Here is a 25260-nt window from a genome sequence, read left to right as displayed (position 1 = left end):
CACCCCTTCCAAATATCGTGTGTCTCATCATCATATGGACATATAGAAAGATTGGGTTAACGATACTACTACCATTAGAAACGTGTGGATTAAACCCAAACTCTCTACCAATTTGTTCCCACAAATTTGTTTTTTCAAAAGAAGGCAGGATTATGTTATCTCTGTCCCTAGGAAAATCATAGCATATATTGAAATCCTCAAGACTCCATTCATAATCATCATTAAATAAATGAAATTTTAGTTTTCCTCCTCCTTGAATATTATCAACAGAAATAGAGCTTAAAATTTTCAAGACAATACGAGGGTAAGTTGGGTACCTTAGGGCCATTATGCTAGACCAACTTATTCTATCAAGCAGTCAATCAATATCATTTCCAAACCCCAATACTTCTAAGGTCTCTCGGTCCATAAATCTAGTGCTTAAATGGGGTGTTTAGATAAAGACTAAAAACGATGCAATTGATCACCATTAGAGAAAGTAATACCAAAGTTGTTTGATATACCTTTGAAGCGTGCATTCTCCTTGTTTGAGACGACCAACACTTCTTTTCCTTTCCTTTGATGAGAGTTTCTTTTTGTGAAGTCCGACATCACGGATGATCGATTAGAATGAGATGAACGTGGGGAAGGAGTGGTAACACCTTGGGAAGTTGGAGGAAGAAAAAAGGGAAAGGAGGTGTGGGGGAGGAGGTGAAAGCGACGGCACGGGCGTTCAAGCTCCGCACACCCGTGCCCTAATAAAACAGGGTTGTGGGCCAGGCCGTGTAGGTTCGCACGACCCCTCCATGGCACGGACATGCCAATTGGCACAACCCCCTTTTTTCCTCCACTCGGTCGAAGTTGCACGACCGTGCCAATTGGCACGGCCCAGTCCCTCCCCTTCTCTGGTCATGTTGCACGACAGTGCCAATTGGCACGGCCTGAGCTCTCTCCTTCTCTGGCAGCCTCGCACGGCTATGTCGATTGGTAAGACATGTCTCCTTTTTCTCTCTGCATAGGCCACACGACCGTGCAGGGTTGCACGACCCATGGCCTTTGCCCTGCTGTTGGCTTCGCATGGCTATGTGGGATCACACGACTGACCCCTTTAGGCTCACGGTGACTCACCTTTCGCTCTTTCAGTTCCCCTTACACCCCCACGCCCATGAAATGCTCATGGCCAACTCATGGAGGCTCTAGACATCCTGAAAACAAATACCCAGAAATAAAGAAATAATAAAAGTGCTTGACTTGAACTCACTAGAGAAATAAAGCAACAAAAGGAACAATGAACTAAAATGAAAGAAAACCCTTGGGTTGCCTCCCAAGAAGCACTCATTTTAGGTCCTTAACTTGACCCCGTTTTAACTCATTCAGGTGGACGTGGATTTGAGAAGTATATCAACATATCTTCCTCTGCCGGCACATCGTGGAGGTATTTCTTTAAACGTTGCCCGTTTACTTTAAATTCTCCATGCTCCTTGCTCCAAATGTCAATAGCTCCAAACGGGTAGACCTTTTTGACTTGGAATGGTCCTATCCATCTCGATTTTAACTTCCCAAGAAAAAGTTTCAATCTTGAATTAAACAGCAGTACTGAGTCCCCTTCCTTGAATTCTCTCCGCATGATGTGTTGATCATGTCATCTCTTTGTTCTCTCTTTGTAGGATTTGACATGTTCGTAGGCATCCATCCTTAATTCATCAAGCTCATTTAATTGTAGTTTCCTTCTGTCTCCTGCTAGCTTCAGGTCCATGTTAAGCTGCTTTATTACCCAGTAAGTCTTGTGTTCTAATTCTACTGGAAGATGGCATGACTTTCCATATACAAGTAGGAATGAGGTCATACCAATTGGAGTTTTGAAAGCAGTACGATATGCCTATAAAGCATCATCCAACTTCAATGCCCAGTCCTTGCGGGAATTGGACACTGTCTTTTCTAGAATTGCTTTGATCTCCCGGTTGGAAATCTCTGCTTGTCCATTGGTCTGGGGATGGTAGGGTGTTGCTACTTTGTGGCTAACTCCGTATTTCTTTAGCAAATTTTCAAACTGTCTTTCAATGAAGTGCGAACCCCCATCGCTAATAACTGCCCTAGGTACACCGAATCATGGAAAAATTACCTTTTTAAATAATTTAATTACTGTTTTGGCATCACTAGTAGGAGAAGCTATGACTTCTACCCATTTCGACACATAGTCCACTGCCACCAAGATATAGTTGTTTCCACATGATGAAGGAAAGGGACCCATAAAATCTATTCCCCATACATCGAACAGTTCTACTTCGAGGATGCAATTCAGTGGCATCTCATTTCTTCTAGTGATGTTCTCGGTCTTCTGACATTGGTCACAGGACTGCACAAAATTCTTTGCGTCTTTAAATAGACTTGGCCAAAAAAAATCCTGCTTGTAAAATTTTTACAGTCGTTTTCGAAACGCCCAAATATCCGCTGTAAGATGATGAGTGGCAGTGAAATAGAATGTCCTTGATTTCGTCTTCCGGCACACACCTTCGGTAGATTATATCTCCGCATTTCCTAAAAAGCAGTGGTTCATCCCATATGTAGTGTTTAACGTCTGAGAAAAACTTTTTCCTCTACTGCCAGGTGAATTTTGGGGGAAGTACTCCACTTGCAAGATAATTAACAAAATTCGCATACCAAGGAACTCTCTCAAAATTTACTGCCAACAAATGTTCATCAGGGAAAACATCATTTATGGGTGGATCAAAATCTACGTCTTTTTGCCCATTCGACCATACTCGGGATAGATGACCTGTCACAACATTCTCGGTCCCCTTTTTGTCTATAATTTCCAAATTAAATTCTTGAAGTAAGATCTTCCTGATCAACCAGGGTTTGACATCTTTCTTATTAAGCAGATATCTTATGGCAGCATGATCAGAATACACTATCACTTTCGAGCCTACCAGATAAGACCTGAACTTGTCGATTGCAAATACTATGACCAACAATTCCTTTTCGGTGGTAGAATAATTCATTTGGGTTGCATCCAATGTCTTGCTCGCATAGTGGATTGCGTGCAGTACTCTATCCTTTCTTTGTCCTAAAACTACACCCACTGCAAAATCACTAGCGTCACACATGATTTCGAATGGAAGTTCCCAGTCTAGAGCTTGAATTACGGGAGTTGAGATGAGAGCACTCTTGATTTTCTTAAAAGCCTCATTGCAGTCATCATCAAAACAGAATTCAACATCTTTTATCAACAGGTTAGTTAGTGGTTTGGAAATTTTTGAGAAGTCTTTTATGAAACGCTTGTAAAATCCAGCATACCCTAAAAAGCTCCTAACCCCTTTTACGTTCAAAGGTGGAGGTAGTTTCTCAATTGTCTCTATTTTGGCTTTATCCACCTCAATTCCTCGTTCTGAAATCTTGTGTCCTAAAACAATTCCCTCTTTGACCATGAAGTGACATTTTTCCCAGTTCAGAACTAAATTCACATCTTCACATCTCTGAATAACTTTGGAAAGGTTCAGAAGACAAGAATCAAAGTCATCCCCATAAACTGAGAAATCGTCCATGAATACTTCCATAATTCTTTTTGTGAAATCTGAAAATATTGCCATCATACATCGCTGAAAGCATGTAGTTGGTGCGTTGCAGAGTCCAAACGACATTCGTTGATAAGCATAGGTACCAAAAGGGCATGTGGAGGTGGTCTTTTCTTGATTTAGGGGATGTATTGGAATTTGAAAAAAAACCAGAATATCCATCCATATAACAAAAATAGGAATGCTTTGCCAATCTTTCCAGCATCTCATCAATGAATGGTAGAGGAAAATGATCTTTCCTAGTCTCCTTGTTCAGCTTCCTGTAATCAATACACATTCGTCATCTTGTGACTGTCCTTGTCGAAATCAATTCGTTATTTTCATTTCTAACCACAGTCATCCCCCCTCTTGGGGACCACATGGACTGGACTCACCAATTCACTATCTGATATAGGATAAATGATCCCAGCATCAAGAAGTTTCAATACTTCTTTCTTCACCACCTCTTTCAAATTTGGATTTAACCTTCTTTGATGCTCAATTGAGTTTTTATATCCTTCTTCGAGCAAAATTCTGTGCATGCAGATTGAAGGGTTGATCCCTTTTTTATCATCAATGGTGTATCCGATTGCTTTTCTATGTGTTCTCAGCTCCTTGATCAATCTTTGTGTCTCTATCTCAGTCAAATTTGCATTAATTATTACTAGAAAGGTGGAATCTAGACCAAGGAATGCATATTTAAGGGTAGGCGGTAGAGGTTTTAGCTCCACTTGAGGTGGTGCAATCTCAGACAATGTTGGTTCTTGTTCCAATAGCCGTATTTCTTCGTTTACCACAACCTCTTCTGGCGCTCCCTCGATTTCTTGAGCCATTCCCTCAATATCATCGTCATCATCCAAGTCCTCCTCTACACATGATGCTGAGGTAGATATCAAACCTCCCAGCGATTTTAGTAAGATCTCTCCACACCAAGGGAATATTTTTTGTACATCCTTGGATTGCATATTGATGGACTCCTCTAATTCTACTTGAACCTCGTTCTCTATGTGTCTTGATTTATTTTCATCCATCAACACTCCCTTATCCTCTTCTGCTTTGATCGGGTGTAGAGATAAGTTTAGCACGTCTTGTCCTGATCACTCGCTGAGATTTGACACCACCGTATGGATTATTTCTTGTGCTTCATCCAAACTTTTTTTCATGAGTACCCCCCAAGCTGCTGTGTCCAAAAGGCTCTTGTTCTAGGATGAGAGTCCAATGTAAAATATGTGAAGAACCAGCCAACTCTCAATACCGTGATGTGGGCACTGATATAGAATCAACAAGTACCTATCCCAAGCTTGATGCAATGCTTCTTCGTCACATTGCTTGAAATGCAGAATCTGATCTCTCAACTGAGCAGTTCTTTTTGGAGGGAAGTATCTGTTTAGAAATTTTCTCTCTAATTCATCCCATGTCCTGATGCTTCTCGGCTGTAGAGTATTGAACCAAACCTTTGCATTACTTCTGAGACTGAATGGAAAAGTTGTAAGTTGAATTGCATTAGCCGAAACCCCCTCAACTCTCAGTGTGTTACAATAGCTGTGGAAATCTAGGAGATGCAAGTAAGGATTCTCTGAATCTAATCCCCAAACTGATTTATCTTCATTTTAGAGATGAATGATGGTCTGAGCATAAAATTCCTCTCCGAGATTTCTGGAAACACAATGGGCCCCAACTCATTAGCAGACTTCGGTGCTCCATAATCCTTTAAGGGTTTTAACATCATGTCCTATCCGAGCAGATCGGGAGCGCGAAGTATACATACATGTAGGGTAATTGAGTCTCCTGTAAGGTTAGCTTTGAATGCAAAAACAATGTATGGAATAAAACGTAGAAAGTAAAGAAAAACAAGAATGGAATTATTTATTTCTAAATGCAAACTAAAGGAAAGATAAAGGAAAAGAAAGCGAAGTCTAGTCTAATCTAGTACGACTATCACTAATATTATAGACGCAACCCCCGGCAATGTCGCCAAAAACTTATTACGATTCCGCAAGTGCACAGATTCGTCGTCAGTAATATAAAAGATTGTCGAACCCACAAGGACTGATTATAAGCACTAGTGATGACACACTTAGGATTAGCTACACTATCAATGGGTGTAAGTAATCTAAGAAAAGAGACTAGAAAGTGGGAAGTAATTGTTGGAACCCCAAGGTTGTTTTGGTGTGATCAACAAGTTAAGTTAGGTCCTGCGTATTTTTAACCTTGTGTCTAAGTGTGCAGGAACTTAGGAGCACAGGTAGTCGAGTAGAAGACGCAGCTAGCGAGAAGGACGGTACGCGGTGCGTCTGAGGGATGAGGCGCTGCGGAAGAGTACATCGGCGGATGAGAAGGAAGCGTGCGGTGGTTCCGAGGGCCGAGAAGCTGGAGCGGAAGACTACTGAGGAGCAAGAGACGCAGCTAGCGGAAGGTCGACATGGGGTGCGACCGAGGGACGAAGACTGCGGATGAGTACGCTGGCGGGCGAGAAGGAAGCACGCGGCGATTCCAAGGGACGAGAATCCGAAGCGGAAGTCTGCTTGAGAAGACCGGAAGTTGGGTTCAGGTGAGCCCTATTCCGGATATCAGAGATCACCCAAGCGAGCGGAAGACTCGGTCTGAGGCGAACGGAGCCGGAGCCGGAGCAGAAGAGCCAGGCTTGAAAAAGTCAATAGGGTTGACTTTTCCCTCCGGGGCACCCGGAGCTGTCCGAGGTGCCCGGAACAGTCCGGGGTGCCCGGAGTTGTCCGGAGCGCCCGGACCCCTCCGGGGCGCTCGGAACCCTTCCGGGCGCCCGGAGTTGACTTTTTGACTGGATCAAGTTTTGACTCGATCTGAATGTTGGGGGATAAAGTTTATCCCTCCAGGGCGCCCCGACCAAGGCTATAAATATAGCCCTGGTCCAGAAGCTTTTTCAATGAACTCAAGAATTGTAATTCCAATGCTTGTGTGCTTTAAGTTTAGAGTTGAGCTCTTGTTTCTGTGCTTAAACGCTGTAAGAGGCTTCTCCGCCTGAAGGAGATATTCTAGTGCATTTCATCTTCCTTGGATTAACAATCTCCCCGGTTGTAACCAAGTAAATCTCTTTTGTCTCTTACTTTTAGTTTATTTGTTTAATTTATTTATGCAAGTATTCTGTTGAGAGTTCGAGAAGGGTTGGTTTTTGTTTTTATGTTTGCAGGCTATCCAAACCCCCTTCTAGCCGACCGCTGCGGTCTAACAAGTGGTATCAGAGCGAAGACGTCTCAGAAGGACTAACCGCCAACTGAAGCAACAAAACGATGGCCGGAGCTAACGTCTGCCCACCAGCATTCGAGGGGGAGTTTGCTTTATGAAAGCAACGAGTGGAGGTATATCTTAACACAGATTTTGAGATTTTATTAATAATGAAATTTGGTTATGAAGCACCAAAGACATCGAATGGAGAAGAATCGAAAAACGCCTTTGGACCAAAAAGTAGCGTGATGCTTTTACATCAAATGGAAAGGCAAAATTTCACCTTTTAAGCGTGATACTAGATCAAGATCTCGACATAGTCGGAGAATACAAAAGCACAAAAGAACTTTGGGAAAAGTTCTTGAAGATCTACGAAGAACCAACTAAAGTCGAATCCAACTCCTCGACGGACACCAATTCACCGTCAGAACAGTCCGAGAACGAGGAAACTACCGACACAACAATCATAGTTGAAGACTCACCTAAAGACGAAGAAACCTCATCCGAGATGAGCATCGATAAAGAGGGAGTGTCTTCATAAGAAAACAAATCAACAGGGGGAGAATCAACTCCAAAAAGGTAAGTCAGGTTTGACCTCCATCTCTTGACCAGTTGATTAATCCAATCAAGACATTATTGAAAGAATATTTTGAAATAGAAGTTATATTATCAAAAGACTTTTTCGAATTAGAAAATTTATTGTCAAAAGATTGTTGCAAATCAGAATTTATGTTGTCAAGATATTCTTTTGAATTAGAAAAATTATTAACTAATAGTAAGTTAAAAGAAACTCAATCAATAGCTTGTCAATTAAAGAATCTCGACAAACTAATAATAGATAATAACATGATACAATTTTCTGCATGCATAATATTGTTTGCTTCAAATATGCAAAATTGTGATTTGAAAAATTATGATAGATTAAAATAGAAATTTAAATTACAGAATTAGATCTAAATTAAAAAAAATTTTAAAAAAATTTAAACATGTTTTGGAAATTTTTCAGAAAAATTCTCTTTCATAAATTTTTTTTAAAAATTTTTTTCAGAAGATATTTTTGCCTAAGTTAAATTTATTTTTCTGTTGCAAAATATCTAACTTAGAATTCTGTTTAACTTAGAAATTATCCTTTCACTTAGAAATGTTTTTCTAAAAGTTCATTGAAATAATTTTCAAAGGTTTCTAAGTTTTAACCCTTAGATTTTTTTTCGAAACCCCAATTTTTTATGTGATCAAAGGGGGAGAAGAAAAAATATAAGTCTAGGGGGATGTAGATAATTTTCTATCTTTTTGCACTTAATTGCAAATTTAGTTAGTTTATTTTCATGTCTATTTTACCCTAACTTAACTTGGGTTGCTCACATCAAAAAGGGGAAGATTGTTGAAACCTCAAGGTTGTTTTGGTGTGATCAACAAGTTAAGTTAGGTCCTGTGTATTTTTAACCTTGTGTCTAAGTGTGCAGGAACTTAGGAGCACTGGTAGTCGAGCGGAAGACGCAGCTAGCGAGAAGGACAGCACGCGGTGCGTCCGAGGGACGAGACGATGTGGAAGAGTACATCGTCAGACGATCATACAAAGCCAAACAAAGAGCAGATATCCGTACAAAAGAGTATATATGATGAATACATGATAAAAGAGACGATCATACAGAGAATATGTACGTATAAAGCAAGTGAATGTGCATAAAAACATGCATAAACTATCATAATATTTAAGCACATCAGTGGTTAACCCTAATTAGAGTCTCCAAGTACCCAAGTGATCTAGTGTGCTTGTACGAGATTGTGACGAGGTTTCTCCACCCACAAGGAGATACGTGAGCTAGTTAGAAGTTCTCCGGGGAATCATCCACCAATGGATCGGGATCGTCCACCTTACGGACAGCGCTGGAGTAGGAGCTTTATCCCTTAACCACGTTAAATCAACGTGTTAGGTTTGCTTTCTATTGTTAGTATTTGTTTTTGTATTCCGCTATGCATACTAACCATTGTAGGAAGTGACGTTTTTGGTGAGACACTATTCACCCCACTCTAGCAGATATCAAGGTCCCAACAATTAGTAGCTGCTACAACATGAGTATTGAACACGTTGTAGCAGTTAGGGTCAAGTAGCTGCTACAATAATGAGAAGCCAATACGGATTGTATGGTTTAACCATGTTATATCAATCATTAGGGTTTAACTATGTTGTAGCAGTTACGCGACGGTAGTTGCTACAACAAAGATAAACTTTTTTTAAACACTCTATTCCCTTAAACAAAATCTTCAATCCTCAGCCCTAAAATCATAAAACCCCATTGTAGCAGCTAGGAGACGAATCAAAACCTTAAAAATTCAAACCCCTAAACAAAACGAGAAGAATCAAAACTTTAAACCTAACACCATATTTACGATGGAGGCAAAGATTTGGATGAGAAACAAGTCGTCGTGGTGAGATTTATTGATGAAGACACTGTGTGGGCATCGATCTACTATGATTGAAATTCTTTCAAAATATTTATCACACGGCCAGTTTCAGAGTAAAACTTTGGTCGGTGAGGGTAAAAAGGTAATTGCATAGTATATTTGTGCACAATAATTTCAAAATTATAATTGGTAAGAAAAAGTTATTTGGAGATCAGTAGTAGATACTAGGCGCTGTAGTAGTTATTCTAGAGTAGCTACTGTTGGGACCTTGACGTCCGCTAGAGGGGGTGAATAGTGTCTCACCCAAATCGTTGCTTCCTATGCTTGTTAGTGCACAGTGGAAATACAAAACAAATATAACAAATAGAAAGCTAAACCTAGAGGCAATAACCTAGATAATCAAACCTCTAACACGTTTATGTAACGTGGTTCGGAGATCACTTACTCGTACTCCACGGTTGTTCGTAAGGTGGACGATCCCGATTCGTCGGTGAATGACTCTCCGGAAAACCTCCGACTAGCTCGAGTAGCTCCTTGTGGGTGGAGAAACCTCGCCACAAACTCGCACAAGCTCTTGATCACTTAAGAAGACCTTGGAGACTCTAATAGGGGTTAACCACCTCTATTTTCGTCAACTTCAACCAAACTTCCAATGCTTGGTTATATAGGCCACGAGTTAGCAAACCCCGCCTACTAGTCGACTGTCAAAAGCATCAGTCGACTGCCCTCTGTGGAGATTTGACCGTTACAACCCAACGGTTATATACAAGTCGACTTATACTTCCATCAGTCGACTGCTCCACACTAACCAAACAAACAGCAGCATTCTGTTCACGCCCAATCGACTGCCCAGTAGACCGCACCAGTCGATTGATGAAAACACTAGTCGATTGCTACAGTAATGCTATAGTACTGCTACAGTAAACCCTAATCCTAGGATTTAACCCCGACTACATTCACTCAGCACTCGTCCTTGCTCGACCAACCTAGACCTAGCCTTCTAGCCTCCTTCATCAGCCTTGCATCCCTCAGATGCCTCCCCATCCTTCACATTTTTCCTTTTGGAGCTTCCATCGACCTTGTCATCATTGTTGGATCTTCCTTTGCCAAGAGGTCACGCCTCCAGGACTTCATCCATTTCCAAGTCACAATTGTGTTGGTGCAACCTTAGGTCAAGGTTGACCTGGGTGACCTGACTCGAGTTGACCTGACTCGAGGTATATTTTTATGTTTGACAAGAATGGAGAAGTTATATTTTGATGTTTGACAAGAATAGGAACTTGGGGGATTGTGGGTGCAACCTTTGGTCAAGGTTGACCTGATTCGGGAAAAGTCCAAGTATGGAGACTTGGCACGGAAAGGTCCAAGCAGGGAGCTTGGCACAGGAAAAGTCCAAGTATGGAGACTTGGCACGGAAAAGTCCAAGCAGGGAGCTTGGCACGGGAAAAGTCCAAGCAGGGAGCTGGGCACGGGGAAAAGTCCAAGTATGGAAGCTTGGCATGGGAGGTCGGAGAGGGCTCGGTAGCTCGTTCTCCGGACTAGGTCAGAGAGGGCTCGGTAGCTCATTCTCTGGACTGGATGGAGTCGGAGAGGGCTCGGTAGCTAGTTCTCCGGACTAGGTCAGAGAGGGCTCGGTAGCTCGTTCTCTGGACCGGACGAAGTTGGAGAGGGCTCGGTAGCTCATTCTCTGGACTAGGTTAGAGAGGGCTCGGTAGCTCATTCTCTGGACCGGACGTGGAAGTCGGAGAGGGCTCGGTAGCTCGTTCTCCGGACTAGGTCAGAGAGGGCTCGGTAGCTCGTTCTCTGGACCGGACGTGGAAGTCGGAGAGGGCTCGATAGCTCGTTCTTCGGACTAGGTCAGAGAGGGCTCGGTAGCTCGTTCTCTAGATCAGGAAGGCTTTAGGGTTTAAGGCTGGGAAATTGGATCGGTCTGCTGACCGATCCAGTGATACTATGGGTATCTGGATCGGTCTGCTGATCGATCCAGTGATGCACTGATTCTCACTCTGGGTCATCTGATCGGTCTGGTAACCGATCAGTAACCAAACAGATTGGGAGAAGGAATAGGAGGGATCGGTCTGTGGACCGATCCACCTATGGCCTGATCGATCCACAGACCGATCAGGGCTCTGCAACCAACTCTCTGTGAGAGTTGGGATCGGTCTGGGGACTGATCAGCCTAGGGCCTGATCGGTCCCCTGACCGATCGGTGTTGGTTACTACTCGGAAAACCTATAGGTTCCACTGTACAAAAATTTTGTACAAAGGTCTGAACCTTTTCCTAGCTACCATGTGTTCTTTTAAATTAAATTTTGGATCGCCTGCGGAACTTAACACGTTTGATCCAAAACTTAATCTATTTGTTTTTTTAGGTTTTGACTTGGATCTCCTGCGGAACTTAACACGTTCGACCCAAATCTCCTTAAGTTATTAATTTCATTAAATATTAATTTCCATAAAAGGTTCCCAGTACTGACGTGGCGAGGCACATGACCTTCTTGGATATGGGAGCAACCACCACCGACTAGACAAAACCTTTAATAGAAAGCTAATATTTAATTTCCTAAAATAACTTTAGGTTAACCAAAGAGAACAATCAAATCACAAGGAAAAGAAAAAATAAAAGAACACAACTTCGAAAAAACATATTCGAAATTCTAGAACGTAAACCTCTTGTATTTGGTATTATTTCCATAAATAACTAGCATGATACGGAAATAGAAATTACTAGTTATACCTTGTAGAAAAACCTCTTGATCTTCTACCGTATTCCTCTTCTAACCTCGGACGTTGTGTGGGCAACGATCTACCGAGATGAGAAACCACCAACCACCTTCTTCTCCTCCAAGCAAGGTTCGGCCACAAAGGAAGAACTTCACCAAAGAAGAAAATCAAAATACTAACCAAGCTCCAAGAGATGCTAGCTTTCTCTCCTTCTTCTTCTTCTTCTCCAAGTAGTATCCGGCCACCACAAGAACTCCAAGAGAGATGAAGTATTCGGCCACCACAAGAGGAAGAGAGGGTAATGGCCGGCCACAACACCAAGGAAAAAGGGAGAGAAAACAATAGAGGTTGTGTCTCATGAAGGCACCCCTACCCCTTCTTTTATATTCCTTGGCCTAGGCAAATTAGGAAATTTAATTACAATAAAATTTCCTTAATTTTTCTTGACATGAATTAACAAAATTTCCCAATTAACTTGAGATGGCCGGCCACATCATTGGAAACAAAAGAGGACAAGTTTTAATCAACAATTAAAACTTCCTAATTTGTTTCCGGAAATTTTAAAAAATAAAATTTCTCTTTAAAATCTCTTCATGGTTGATAAAAGGAAATTTCTATAATTTTAATTTTATCAACATGTGAATAATTTTTAAAGAAAAAATAAAACATCTCTCCAATCTACAAATAAGGAAAGAGATCTAATCTCTTTCTTTAATCTTTTGTAGATCTTTTACAAGAGAGATATTTTAATTTTAATTCTCTTTAAAATATATCTTCCACATAATAATAAAAATTAAAATTAAATTTCTTTTTAATTTTATTTGGTCGGCCCTACTAGCTTGGGTTCAAGCTAGGGCCGGCCACCCAACCTAGGCCGGCCCTAGCTTGGTTCCCAAGCTAGCTTGGCGGCCCCCTATTGGGTGGGTATAGAAGGTGGGTATAGGTGGGTATAGAACTCTATAAATAAGAGGCTACGATAGGGACCGAGAGGAGGAATTGGTTTTGGTCTCCGATAAAATTAAGCATCCCGCCCTAACACACAACTTAATTTTATCAATGATAATTCATTCCACTAGAGAACTATCATTGAACTACCGCACCAATCCCAAATTACATTTTTGGGCTCCTTCTTATTATGAGTGTGTTAGTCTCCCTGTGTTTAAGATATCGAATGTCCACTAATTAAGTGAGTTACTGACAACTCATTTAATTAATATCTAAGTCCAAGAGTAGTACCACTCAACCTTATTGTCATATCGGACTAAGTCCACCTGCAGGGTTTAACATGACAATCTTTATGAGCTCCTCTTGAGGACATTATCAACCTAGTATCTCTAGGACACAGTTTCCTTCTATAATCAACAACACACACTATAAGTAATACTATTTCCCAACTTATCGGGTTTATTGATTCAACGAACTAAATCTCACCCATTGATAAATTAAAGAAATAAATATCAAATATATGTGCTTGTTATTATATTAGGATTAAGAGCACACACTTCCATAATAACTGAGGTCTTTGTTCCTTTATAAAGTCAGTATAAAAGAAACGACCTCAAATGGTCCTACTCAATACACTCTGAGTGTACTAGTGTAATTATATAGTCAAGATAAACTAATATCTAATTACACTACGACCTTCTAATGGTTTGTTCCTTTTCCATTTTGGTCGTGAGCTACTGTTTATAATTTATAAGGTACTGATAACATCATCTTCTGTATGTGACACCACATACTATGTTATCTACAATATAAATTAAATGAACAACTACAAACAAATGTAGACAATTAGACCAAATGTGATTCTTTATTCATAATAAATGTTTACAAAGCTTAGGCTTTCAGTATACATTCCAACAATCGGATCCGTCCTGGATCGATCAGGGTGGAGCCTGATCGGTCCAGGTCTAGCCGTTGAGTCACAACGGCTAGATTTCTGTGTCTGTGTCTTCTTCTTCGCAGGTTCATATAAATCAAGAGGTGGAGGGCCTCTATAGGTAGGTTGACTTCTTCTTGCTCCTGCGATCTGAGCTTTGTTGAGCTCTCCACTGCTGAAGCTTCGTGTGAGCTTCCCTCGGCTGGACTCCAACTGATCAGTTGCTGCTGTGGTTGGCATCCGTGAAGTTGCTGCTTCATCAACAGTCGACGAGAAGGCAAGCAAACCAGTGTTTTTATATTAATATTGTTCTTGGCTTCTTGCTGTATTTCTTGTACTCTGATCTTGCTGTTGCAAGAGAAATTGTGGCGAGGTTTCTCCACCCAGAAGGAGTTTTCATTAGCCGATTTTTTGGGGTCTCATCTACTGACGGATTGATAGGATTCGTCCACCTTACGGACATGCCGAGGAGTAGGAGTATCATCTCCGAACCTCGTTATATCGTCATGTTTGAGGTTTGATCTTCTTCATTTTCGTTTCTACTTTTTATTTCCGTTGCGCTAACTCAAATTGTAGGAAGAAACGAGAATTTGGGGTCGGCTATTCACACCCCCCCTCTCTAGCCGCGATCCGAAGATCCTAACAAGTGGTATCAGAGCGAGGTTGCTCTTTGTCGAATTAACACCCGGGGGAGCACAAGCTAAAGAATGGATCGACTTGGAGAAGACGTCACGATTCCACCCTTCTATGATCGCGACGACTTCGTGTATTGGAAGGTAAGAATGAAGTATTTTCTTATGACTAACCTAGTAAATTGGAATTGTGTACAAGTAGGTTTTATTCCTCCGGTGGATAAAGAAGGAGAACCTCTCGAGAAGAAGAAGTGGACGAAGGAACAAATCCACCGATCCATAATCAACGACGAGGTAGCGAAAATCTTTGAATTTTCATTACCTAATGATATCTTGTGTAAGATAGGTGGATACAGCAACGCCAAGGAGTTGTGGAACAACTTGGCTAAGTTCCATGAGGAGAGCTCCAATTCAAGTCATGAAAAGGAGTCAAGTGAGCCAAGTAGCTCACATCATGGAGATATGGAATTAGAAGTTGAGGGCTACTCACCATCTAAGGAAGAAGAGGAGGAGAGTTCTTCTTCAAGATTGGAGCAAGAAGAAGAAGCCTCTACCTCCGGAAGGGATGAAGGAGAGAGTTTATATCCATCCTCAAACCTAGGTAACTCAAGCAACTTAATCTTAAGTAAATTACATATAATGTGCTTTGAGTGTAGGGATTATGGGCATTACAAGAGTAAATGTCCAAAGAGGATTAGGAAGACTCCACCGGCGCCAAAGGTCAAGGAAGCCGGAGTCCCGATATGCAAGGACAAGGAGCACGTGGTGTGCTTCCAATGCAAGCAAAGGGGACATTATAGGAGCCAATGTCCGAGGGGGAGGCAACCTCACAAAGACAAGAGACCAAGCACATCTATGGGGGGAGCTAAGGCAAACCTTAAGGTACCCTTTAAGGCACATTCTTGCAATTCTAATAAGACACATGCTAGTAGCTTTATTGCAATTGTTAATAATGATAAGCATGATAACCATAGAAACCGATACATGTGCTTAGGTGCCAAACATGTTAGCCTAGATAAGGACAATACTAGAAATGTCAACCCTAGAATTAACTCATCTAAGGTTAAGGAAAACCTAGATAGGAATCCCAAAACAACTAGACATATGCCTAGGAATACCTTAAAGAAAAATGACAAATTAAAGCTTGAGGTATTAAATAAGGAAAATCAAGTCTTGAGGTCAAGACTTGACACTTTAGAAAAGGCTCTTAAGAATTTGGAGAAGTCAACTCTAGGGTCTAAGGGTCAAAAACTAAAGCCCAAGGACATGAGAGGTTTGGGTCACAAACCTAAGTCTCAAGTGGTCAAGCCCACTTATCATAATGTTCCATTCGATTATGGAACAAGACCTAGGGCTAGGAAGACCATCACCAAGGTCACAAGGGGAGTCATCCCTAGAGTTGATCTTGATGAGTCCCAAATGACCAAGGCGTTAAAGCCTAGGAGGGTCATTATGAGGGTTGCTAGGGAAGTCATCCCTAGTGAATATTTAGTGAACCCAATAAGCTCAAATAGGTATTGGTTCCTAGGAGCGTGATTCCATCACGCTAGATGGGTTAGGGGGTGCCAACCTTAATTGGATAGGTAGTTAATCTAATCATGGCAAAAGGTGTCATTTTAGGAATTTTCAAGGTGTAATCAAGCCTTGAAAATGAAATTAAAAATTATTCCTAAGGTGATTAGGATGTGTCAACCACATTTGAGGAGTTTTCTAGGGTCAATCTAATTGGCACATAGTGATCTAAAAATCTTTAGTATATGATTTTAGGTCTATTACACTTAGGAATATAGAATTTATGGCAAAATGATCAAAATTATCAAAAATAGCAACTAAGGCTAGAATTAGGTATTTTCTATACTTTTATATGTTATTTGTCATATATTGTTTGCCATATGCCATGCCATGACATCATATTTAACTTATTATCATTTGAAATGTCATGATAATACTTAGGTTAGTTATATGTCATGCCTTATTTAAGTTTCATACTTTATGCCATGACATCATGACATTGGCACATATTTCCACTTATGATATTATGCCATGTCATCATCTCTTGCATTTATGATCAATGAAATTGATTTAAGGATAAAAACACAATTTGATATGGAGATCTAATTGTTGTTTAGAAAATGCATGAGAACTTAGCTTAAGATGACCTAAACCCATATCTCACATCAAAATTAACTTGGATGTGTTTGATACACCTTAGATGTGTGTGAGATATTAGGATGATGAGTTAGGATCAAGGTGCATAGTTCTTGTACCTAGATGAGCCTAATTCGAAATTGAGGATCATAGGGAAAACTTGCGTACAAGTCATGTAGCCCTAAGATTGTGGTCCTAAATTGAATGGTTTAAAATCATTTCAAAATTGATTTGAAAAACCTTGATGAAGCTTTTCAAGTGATAGCATTCATCATTGAGCAAGTTGATACAAAGATGGATTAACCTTGAGCTATTTCAAAGTCTTTCGAACTTTGTATCAAGATTAAAAAATGAGAGTTATTTTCATAGAAAATTATTTTTCCATGATAATATATGTTATGAGGAATGTATCCTCAAAATTTTACAATTTTTGGAATTTTTTGTAATTTTTTAGGGGTTTCTGAATTTCGGGAGAAAAATCAGAAATTCTTATCAGAGAATTGTGGACCGATCAGAGAAGATTCTGATCGGTCCAGGGAAGTCTGGATCGGTCACTGGACCGATCCAGGGCAGTGTGGATCGGTTTGGTGACCGATCCAGTGGAGTCCTGATCGGTCTGGTGACCGATCAGAGCGTGCCAAAATGCTGATTTTCGACTGTTGTCTGAAATTTCAGCTATGGAAGTTGGTGCTTTAGATTTCTAAAGGGTTGAAACTCTCCAAGACATTGTTGGTGCAAAGGTCAAGGAGGAGTTGACCTTTAGGGGGAGTTTTACCTAATGATCAAGGGGGAATTGACTTTTAGGGGGAATTTTTGCTCGTTAAGTTTTTTTTTAATAAGTGATTATCACTAAGTTGATTGTTGATTTTAGTATCAAGGGGGAAATTAAGGGTTTCAATGAAAGGTATGAGACTTTCATTAGGAAGAAACTCTTGACCTTGATTCACTCCTTTTGATGTGTGTCAAAAAGGGGGAGAATGTTCAAGGAAGAACATTGGAGTTTGGGGAGAATGTTCAGAGAATGTTCAAGGAAGAACATTGGAGAACTATTGGAAAACCTAAGTTAGGTTATCGGGTTAACCTAACTTGATTATGATTTTTGTCAAACATCAAAAAGGGGGAGATTGTTGGTTCAACCTTAGGTCAAGGTTGACCTGGGTGACCCGACTCGAGTTGACCTGACTCGAGGTATATTTTGATGTTTGACAAGAATGGAGAAGTTATATTTTGATGTTTGACAAGAATAGGAACTTGGGGGATTGTGGGTGCAACCTTTGGTCAAGGTTGACCTGGTTGACCCGACTTGAGTTGACCTGATTCGGGAAAAGTCCAAGTATGGAGACTTGGCACGGAAAGGTCCAAGCAGGGAACTTGGCACGGGAAAAGTCCAAGTATGGAGACTTAGCACGGAAAAGTCCAAGCAGGGAGCTTGGCATGGGAAAAGTCCAAGCAGGGAGCTGGGCACGGGGAAAAGTCCAAGTATGGAAGCTTGGCATGGGAGGTCGAAGAGGGCTCGGTAGCTCGTTCTCTGGACTGGATGGAGTCGGAGGGGGCTCGGTAGCTCGTTCTCCGGACTAGGTCAGAGAGGGCTCGGTAGCTCGTTCTCCGGACTAGGTCAGAGAGGGCTCGGTAGCTCGTTCTCTGGACCGGACGAAGTTGGAGAGGGCTCGGTAGCTCGTTCTCTGGACTAGGTCAGAGAGGGCTCGGTAGCTCTTTCTCTGGACCGGACATGGAAGTCGGAGAGGGCTCGGTAGCTCGTTCTCCGGACTAGGTCAGAGAGGGCTCGGTAGCTCGTTCTCTGGACCGGACGTGGAAGTCGGAGAGGGCTCGGTAGATCGTTCTCCGGACTAGGTCAGAGAGGGCTCGATAGCTCGTTCTCTAGATCAGGAAGGCTTTAGGGTTTAAGGCTGGGAAATTGGATCGGTCTGCTGACCGATCCAGTGATACTATGGGTATCTGGATCGGTCTGCTGATCGATCCAGTGATGCACTGATTCTCACTGTGGGTCATCTGATCGGTCTGGTGACCGATCAATAACCAAACAGATTGGGAGAAGGAATAGGAGGAATCGGTCTGTGGACCGATCCACCTATGGCCTGATCGGTCCACAGACCGATCAGGGCTCTGCAACCAACTCTCTATGAGAGTTGGGATCGGTCTAGGGACCGATCAGCCTATGGCCTGATCGGTCCCCTGACCGATCAGATCTATCCTGGATCAATCAGGGTGGAGCTTGATCGGTCCAGGTCTAGCCGTTGAGTCACAACGGCTATATTTCTGTGTCTGTGTCTTCTTATTCGCAGGTTCATATAAATCAAGAGGTGGAGGGCCTCTATAGGTAGGTTGACTTCTTCTTGCTCCTGCAATCTGAGCTTTGTTGAGCTCTCCACTGCTGAAGTTTCGTGTGAGCTTCCCTCGGCTAGACTCTAACTGATCAGTTGCTGCTGTGGTTGGCATCCGTGAAGTTGCTGCTTCATCAACAGTCGACGAGAAGGCAAGCAAACTAGTGTTTTTTACATTCATATTATTCTTGGCTTCTTGCTGTATTTCTTGTACTCTGATCTTGCTGTTGCAAGAGAAATTGTGGCGAGGTTTCTCCACCCAGAAGGAGTTTTCATTAGTCGGTTTTCCGGGGTCTCATCCACCTACGGATTGATAGGATTCGTCCACCTTACGGACACGCCGAGGAGTAGGAGTATCATCTCCGAACCTCGTTATATCGTCATGTTTGAGGTTTGATCTTCTCCATTTTCGTTTCTACTTTTTATTTCCGCTGTGCTAACTCAAATTGTAGGAAGAAACGAGAATTTGGGGTCGGCTATTCACACCCCCCTCTCTAGCCGCGATCCGAAGATCCTAACAAATTGGACTTACGTTGCCAAGACTACATGCTTGGACTTACACCGCCAAGACTCATCCTTGGACTTTCCTCCTTTGCCAAGATCACCCTTGGACTTTCCTTGTTGTACCTGTATCCTGCACACTTACAATGCATATCAAATACAACAATAAACCTAACTTAAACCTTTACCCAAACATCAAAACCTAGGGTATCCAGATTGCTCCAACAATCTCTCCCTTTTTGATGTTTGGTAACCCGTTTAAGTTAGGGAAATAATATAGCAATAATAATGTAAATAAACATGCAATCTACACATGCATAAATCATGGAACTAATCCTAGGCTCCCCCTTCACCTAAGCTCCCTCTTGAGCTAGGATTTCTTGCAAAGGTAAACTTCTCCCCCTTTGCTAATAAATGAGTAATCACTCCCCCTTTACCTAAGCTCCCCCTTGAGCTAGGATTTCTTGCAAAAGTGTGTAGGTTTCCCACTTAAACCTAAACTTCTCCCCCTTTGTCATATATCAAAAAGAGCTCCAACAATATCCCAATTATTGGACTCTTTGACCTCTAATGACCATAAACATCATGTATTAATCCTCCATAAGATTACATACATGTTCACCACTCTTTCGGTCATTTTCTAATGCTGAAAAAATATTTTCAGGTAGTATCAGTCGACTCCTATAAGTCTCAGTCGACTGTCATCGTTAAAATGAGCTTACAAAGACATTCTGTGCTCATGAACAGTGTTACCAGTCGACTGGTAACTGTACCAGTCGACTGGTACTCTATGTTGGTAAAAAATCAACCTTTCTGACTCACTTTCAAAAAATACGCCAAAAATTTCACAGATCTCTAAAAAATCTCAAATTTTTTGGAGAGGTCTATTTTATCCATGTTTACTTGGAAAATATATATATATAAATATATTTATCACAAATCCCAAGATTGACATAAAATTCAAACTAGGTAAATGGTTCAATTGAACCTTGACCTAAAGTCCTAGTTTTAGCTTCCTCTTGATGTATCTGCCCATACTAAATCATAATGCATCCCTAGCATTAGTTTATATGACATCTATACATCAAAAAATAATTTTCATGCAATATGAATCCAATTCATATTTCCATGCATAAAACACATCCTAATTATGTCAACCCACTAGGTTAGAGACTTAAGTCCGTCTCTTAACCACTTGGCACATTTGATAACTCATCTACCATGGGTCCCAAAGGCTCTTCCTAACCTTAGGAAACTTAACCTTAGTCACCTCCCTTGGTGACTCATTTACTATAGTTAGGCCACTTCAGTGCACCTCGGGTGACACTTGACCTATAAAACTCACCTTCTTAACCTTAGACATCTTGTCTTCGGTTAGTTTCTTCTTGTCCTTCACCTTGGACACCTCATCCTTGCCATAATTATATGCTACCCTAGCATATTCTTTCTTATTGGCCTTGGATCACTCTCCCTCGTCCTTGGTCACACCTCCCTTACCAATGTCATGTGCTACCTGTTGGTTGCTACTCGGAAAACCTAGAGGTTCCACTGTACAAAAATTTTGTACAAAGGTCTGAACCTTTTCCTAGCTACCATGTGTTCTTTTAAATTAAATTTTGGATCGCCTGCGGAACTTAACACGTTTGATCCAAAACTTAATCTATTCGTTCTTTTAGGTTTTGACTTGGGTCTCCTGCGGAACTTAACACGTTCGACCCAAATCACCTTAAGTTATTAATTCCATTAAATATTAATTTCCATAATTGGTTCTCAGTACTGACGTGGCGAGGCACATGACCTTCTTGGATATGGGAGCAACCACCACCGACTAGACAAAACCTTTTATAGAAAGGTAATATTTAATTTCCTAAAATAACTTTAGGTTAACCGAAAAGAACAATCAAATCACAAGGAAAAGAAAAAACAAAAGAACATAACTTCGAAAAACATATTCAAAATACTAGAATCGTAAGCCTCTTGTATTTGGTATTATTTCCATAAATAACTAGCATGATGCGGAAAGGAAAAATTACTAGTTATACCTTCTAAAAAGACCTCTTGATCTTCTACCGTATTCCTCTTCTAACCTCGGACGTTGTGTGGGCAACGATCTTCCGAGATGAGAACCACCAAGCACCTTCTTCTTCCTTGCAAGTTTCGGCCACCACAATTCTCCAAGAGAAGTAGAGGTCCGGCCACCACCACCAAGCTCCAAGGGATGCAAGAAACAAAACCACCTTTCTCTCCTTCTTCTCCTAGCTAGAACCGGCCACCATCAAGAGCTCCAAGAGAGGTTCGGCCATAAGAAGAAGAGAAGAGGAAGAAGCTAGGGCCGGCCACCAAGGAGGAAAAGAGAGGAGAAGAATAATAGAGTTGATCACCCGTGAAGGCACCTCTACCCCCTCTTTTATAATCCTTGGTCTTGACAAATAAGGAAATTTTAATAAAAAATTCCTTAATTCTTTTGTCATAAAAAAAGAAAAATTATTTTAATTAAAACAATTTTCCTATTCTCAATTTACATGGTCGGCCACCATCAAGCTATAAACAAGGAGAGTTTTAATTAATTAAAACTTCCTAATTTGTCTCCAGAAATTTATAAAAAATTTCTCCAATAATTTTCCCTTCATGGTGGTTAATAAAAAGGAAATTTTATAAATTAAAATTCTTCTTTTAAACATGTGGATAATTTCCAAAAGGAAAGTTATCTCTAAAAATTAAAATCTCTTTTCAATCTACAAATAAGGAAAGATATCAAATCTTTTCTTAATCTTTTGTAGAAACTAATAAAAGAGAATATTTAATTTTTAAACTTCTTTTAAATTATTATCATGGTTAAAAGGAAAGTTTTCTTAAAAATAAAATCTCCTTTCAATCTACAAATAAGGAAAGATTTCAAATCTTTTCTTAATCTTTGTAGAAAGCTTTTAAAAGGAAAGATTTAATTTTAAACTCTCTTTTAAAACTATGATATCCACATAAGAAATAATTTTAATAAAAATCCTTTTTAATATGATGTGGCCGGCCACCTAAGCTTGGGCTCCAAGCTATTGGCCGACCACCTTAAGGCTCAACCTTTAGGCTTGGCTGGCCCTAAGCTTGAGCTTCAAGCTTGGCTTGGCCGGCCCCTATTGGTTGGGTAAGAAGGTGGGTATGTGGTAGGTATAAATCTCTATATACAAGAGGCTACGATAGGGACCGAGAGGAGGAATTGGTTTTGGTCTCCCGATAAAATTAAGCATCCCGTGCTCGCCCCGAACACACAACTTAATTTTATCAATAATAATTCATTCCACTAGAGAACTATTATTGAACTACCGCACCAATCCCAAATTACATTTTGGGCTCCTTCTTATTATGAGTGTGTTAGTCTCCCTGTGTTTAAGATAATGAATGTCCACTAATTAAATGAGTTACTGACAACTCACTTAATTAATATCTTAGTCCAAGAGTAGTACCACTCAACCTTATCATCATGTCGGACTAGGTCCACCTGCAGGGTTTAACATGACAATCCTTATGAGCTCCTCTTGAGAACATTATCAACCTAGTATCTCTAGGACACAGTTTCCTTCTATAATCAACAACACACACTATATGTGATACCATTTCCCAACTTATCGGGCTTATTGATTCATCGAACTAAATCTCACCCATTGATAAATTAAAGAAATAAATATCAAATATATGTGCTTGTTATTATATTAGGATTAAGAGCACACACTTCCATAATAACCGAGGTCTTTGTTTCTTTATAAAATCAGTATAAAAGAAACGACCTCAAATAGTCCTACTCAATACACTCTAAGTGTACTAGTGTAATTATACAGTCAAGATAAACTGATACCTAATTACACTACGACCTTCTAATGGTTTGTTCCTTTCCATTTTGGTCGTGAGCTACTGTTTATAATTTATAAGGTACTGATAACATGATCCTCTGTGTGTGACACCACACACCATGTTATCTACAATATAAATTAATTGAACAACTACATTTATCATAAATGTAGACATTTGACCAATGTGATTCTTATTACTAGATAAATGTTTATACCAAAAGCTAGGCTTTTAGTATACACCCTAACACTACCTTAGCACTTGACCTCCTTTTGGTCTTGGAGGGACCTAATTTGACATTTTTGGGTCTTTGACCATCCAAATACATGTCAAGTCCTTTAGGTCCAATAATGAAACTCTCTAGGACTTTCTCCATTTCCTCAAGCTTTGCCTTCAAGGCTTGATTTTCCAACTCTAGGGTTCTAACCCTAGAATCAACATGTCCATTATGGACATTCCTAGACCTACCCTTCCTAGGAATGTGTCTCCCCTTTTTGGGATTAATGCCTAGGTTTTCAACCACCTTCTTTTCCTTAGGCAAGATAGGTTGTTTCCTTTTAGGTCTATCATTTGAAAATGATTTCCTAGGGTTATCACCTACATTAACTCTATTCCTATCATTATATCTAAATCCATGATTATGCTTGGGTAAATAATAAAAATTATTTCTAGAATTCATGGAAGAATTTAAATTTGAACTTGAATTCAAATTAGGGGTTACCTCCCTTACCCATGAAGCTCTCTTCTTCTCCCACTTTTTAAAAGTGCACAAATTTCTTGAGCTTTCCTCTCCTTGGGCGCTTTGTGTGGTAGTGTCCCCACTCACCACACGTGAAACACCTAATGTGCTTATTCTCTTTCCTACAACTCACATTAGTTAAACCAACCTTGTTGAGTTTAGGCTTTACCTCCCTGACCTTTTGGAACATTGGACACCTACTCTTATAGTGTCTCATCTTACCACACTCAAAGCATTTGATGTGGTCCTTTGTGCTCTTCTTGGTAGTTGAGGTGGAGGGTTGAGCTTCCAAGATCTCCTCTTCCTTGGATTGCTCTTCTTACTCTTCACTTGAAGATGGGGGCGGTTCCACTTCTTCCTCCCTTGAAGATCTGGATGATACCTCCTCATCTTCCTTCTTCTCCTCAGATGTTGAACACGTGTCAACATCCGATTGGTCCTTCTCCTCTTGGACCAATGAGTCATTCTCCTTGGGCTCCTTTACTACTTGGAGTTTTGTAGGATCTTTATGGAATGCAATGATCTTTTTCCAAAGATCATTTGCATTCTCGTAATTGCCTACACTTAACAAAATGTTAGGAGGTAATAAATTCAATAGAATTTTTGTTACCTCCTTATCCGCCTCCAATTGCTCTCTTTGCTCCTTGGTCCAATACTGAGGCCGGAGGTGTTTCCCTTTCTTGTCCGTTGGAGCTTCAGAAGGATCTTCTAATGCGATCCAATGGTTCCAATCCATTTGGAACCAAGTCTCCAAGAGTGACCTCCAATACCCGAAGTCTTCTCGGTCATATGGCAGTGGGATCCGAATATCCCATCCAAGCGGACCTTCAAACTCCATCTTCCTCTAGCGCTTTTCTCCCTCGGCGATTAGTCCGTAGAAGAGCGACCCGCTCTGATACCACTTGTTGGGACCTTAACGTCCGTTAGAGGGGGTGAATAGCGTCTCACCCAAATCGTTGCTTCCTACGCTAGTTAGTGTACAACGGCAATACAAAACAAATCTAACATGTAGAAAGTTAAACCTAGAGGCAATTGTTGGTTGCTACTCGGAAAACCTAGAGGTTCCACTGTACAAAGGTCTGAACCTTTTCCTAGCTACCATGTGTTCTTTTAAATTAAATTTTGGATCGCCTGCGGAACTTAACACGTTTGATCCAAAACTTAATCTATTGGTTCTTTTAGGTTTAGACTTGGATCTCCTGCGGAACTTAACACGTTCGATCCAAATCACCTTAAGTTATTAATTCCATTAAATATTAATTTACATAATTGGTTCCCAGTACTGACGTGGCGAGGCACATGACCTTCTTGGATA

Source organism: Zingiber officinale, chromosome 4A (assembly GCF_018446385.1).
Source record: "Zingiber officinale cultivar Zhangliang chromosome 4A, Zo_v1.1, whole genome shotgun sequence".
In the NCBI taxonomy this organism is placed as follows: domain Eukaryota; kingdom Viridiplantae; phylum Streptophyta; class Magnoliopsida; order Zingiberales; family Zingiberaceae; genus Zingiber; species Zingiber officinale.
Note: the sequence above shows the minus strand (reverse complement) of the source record.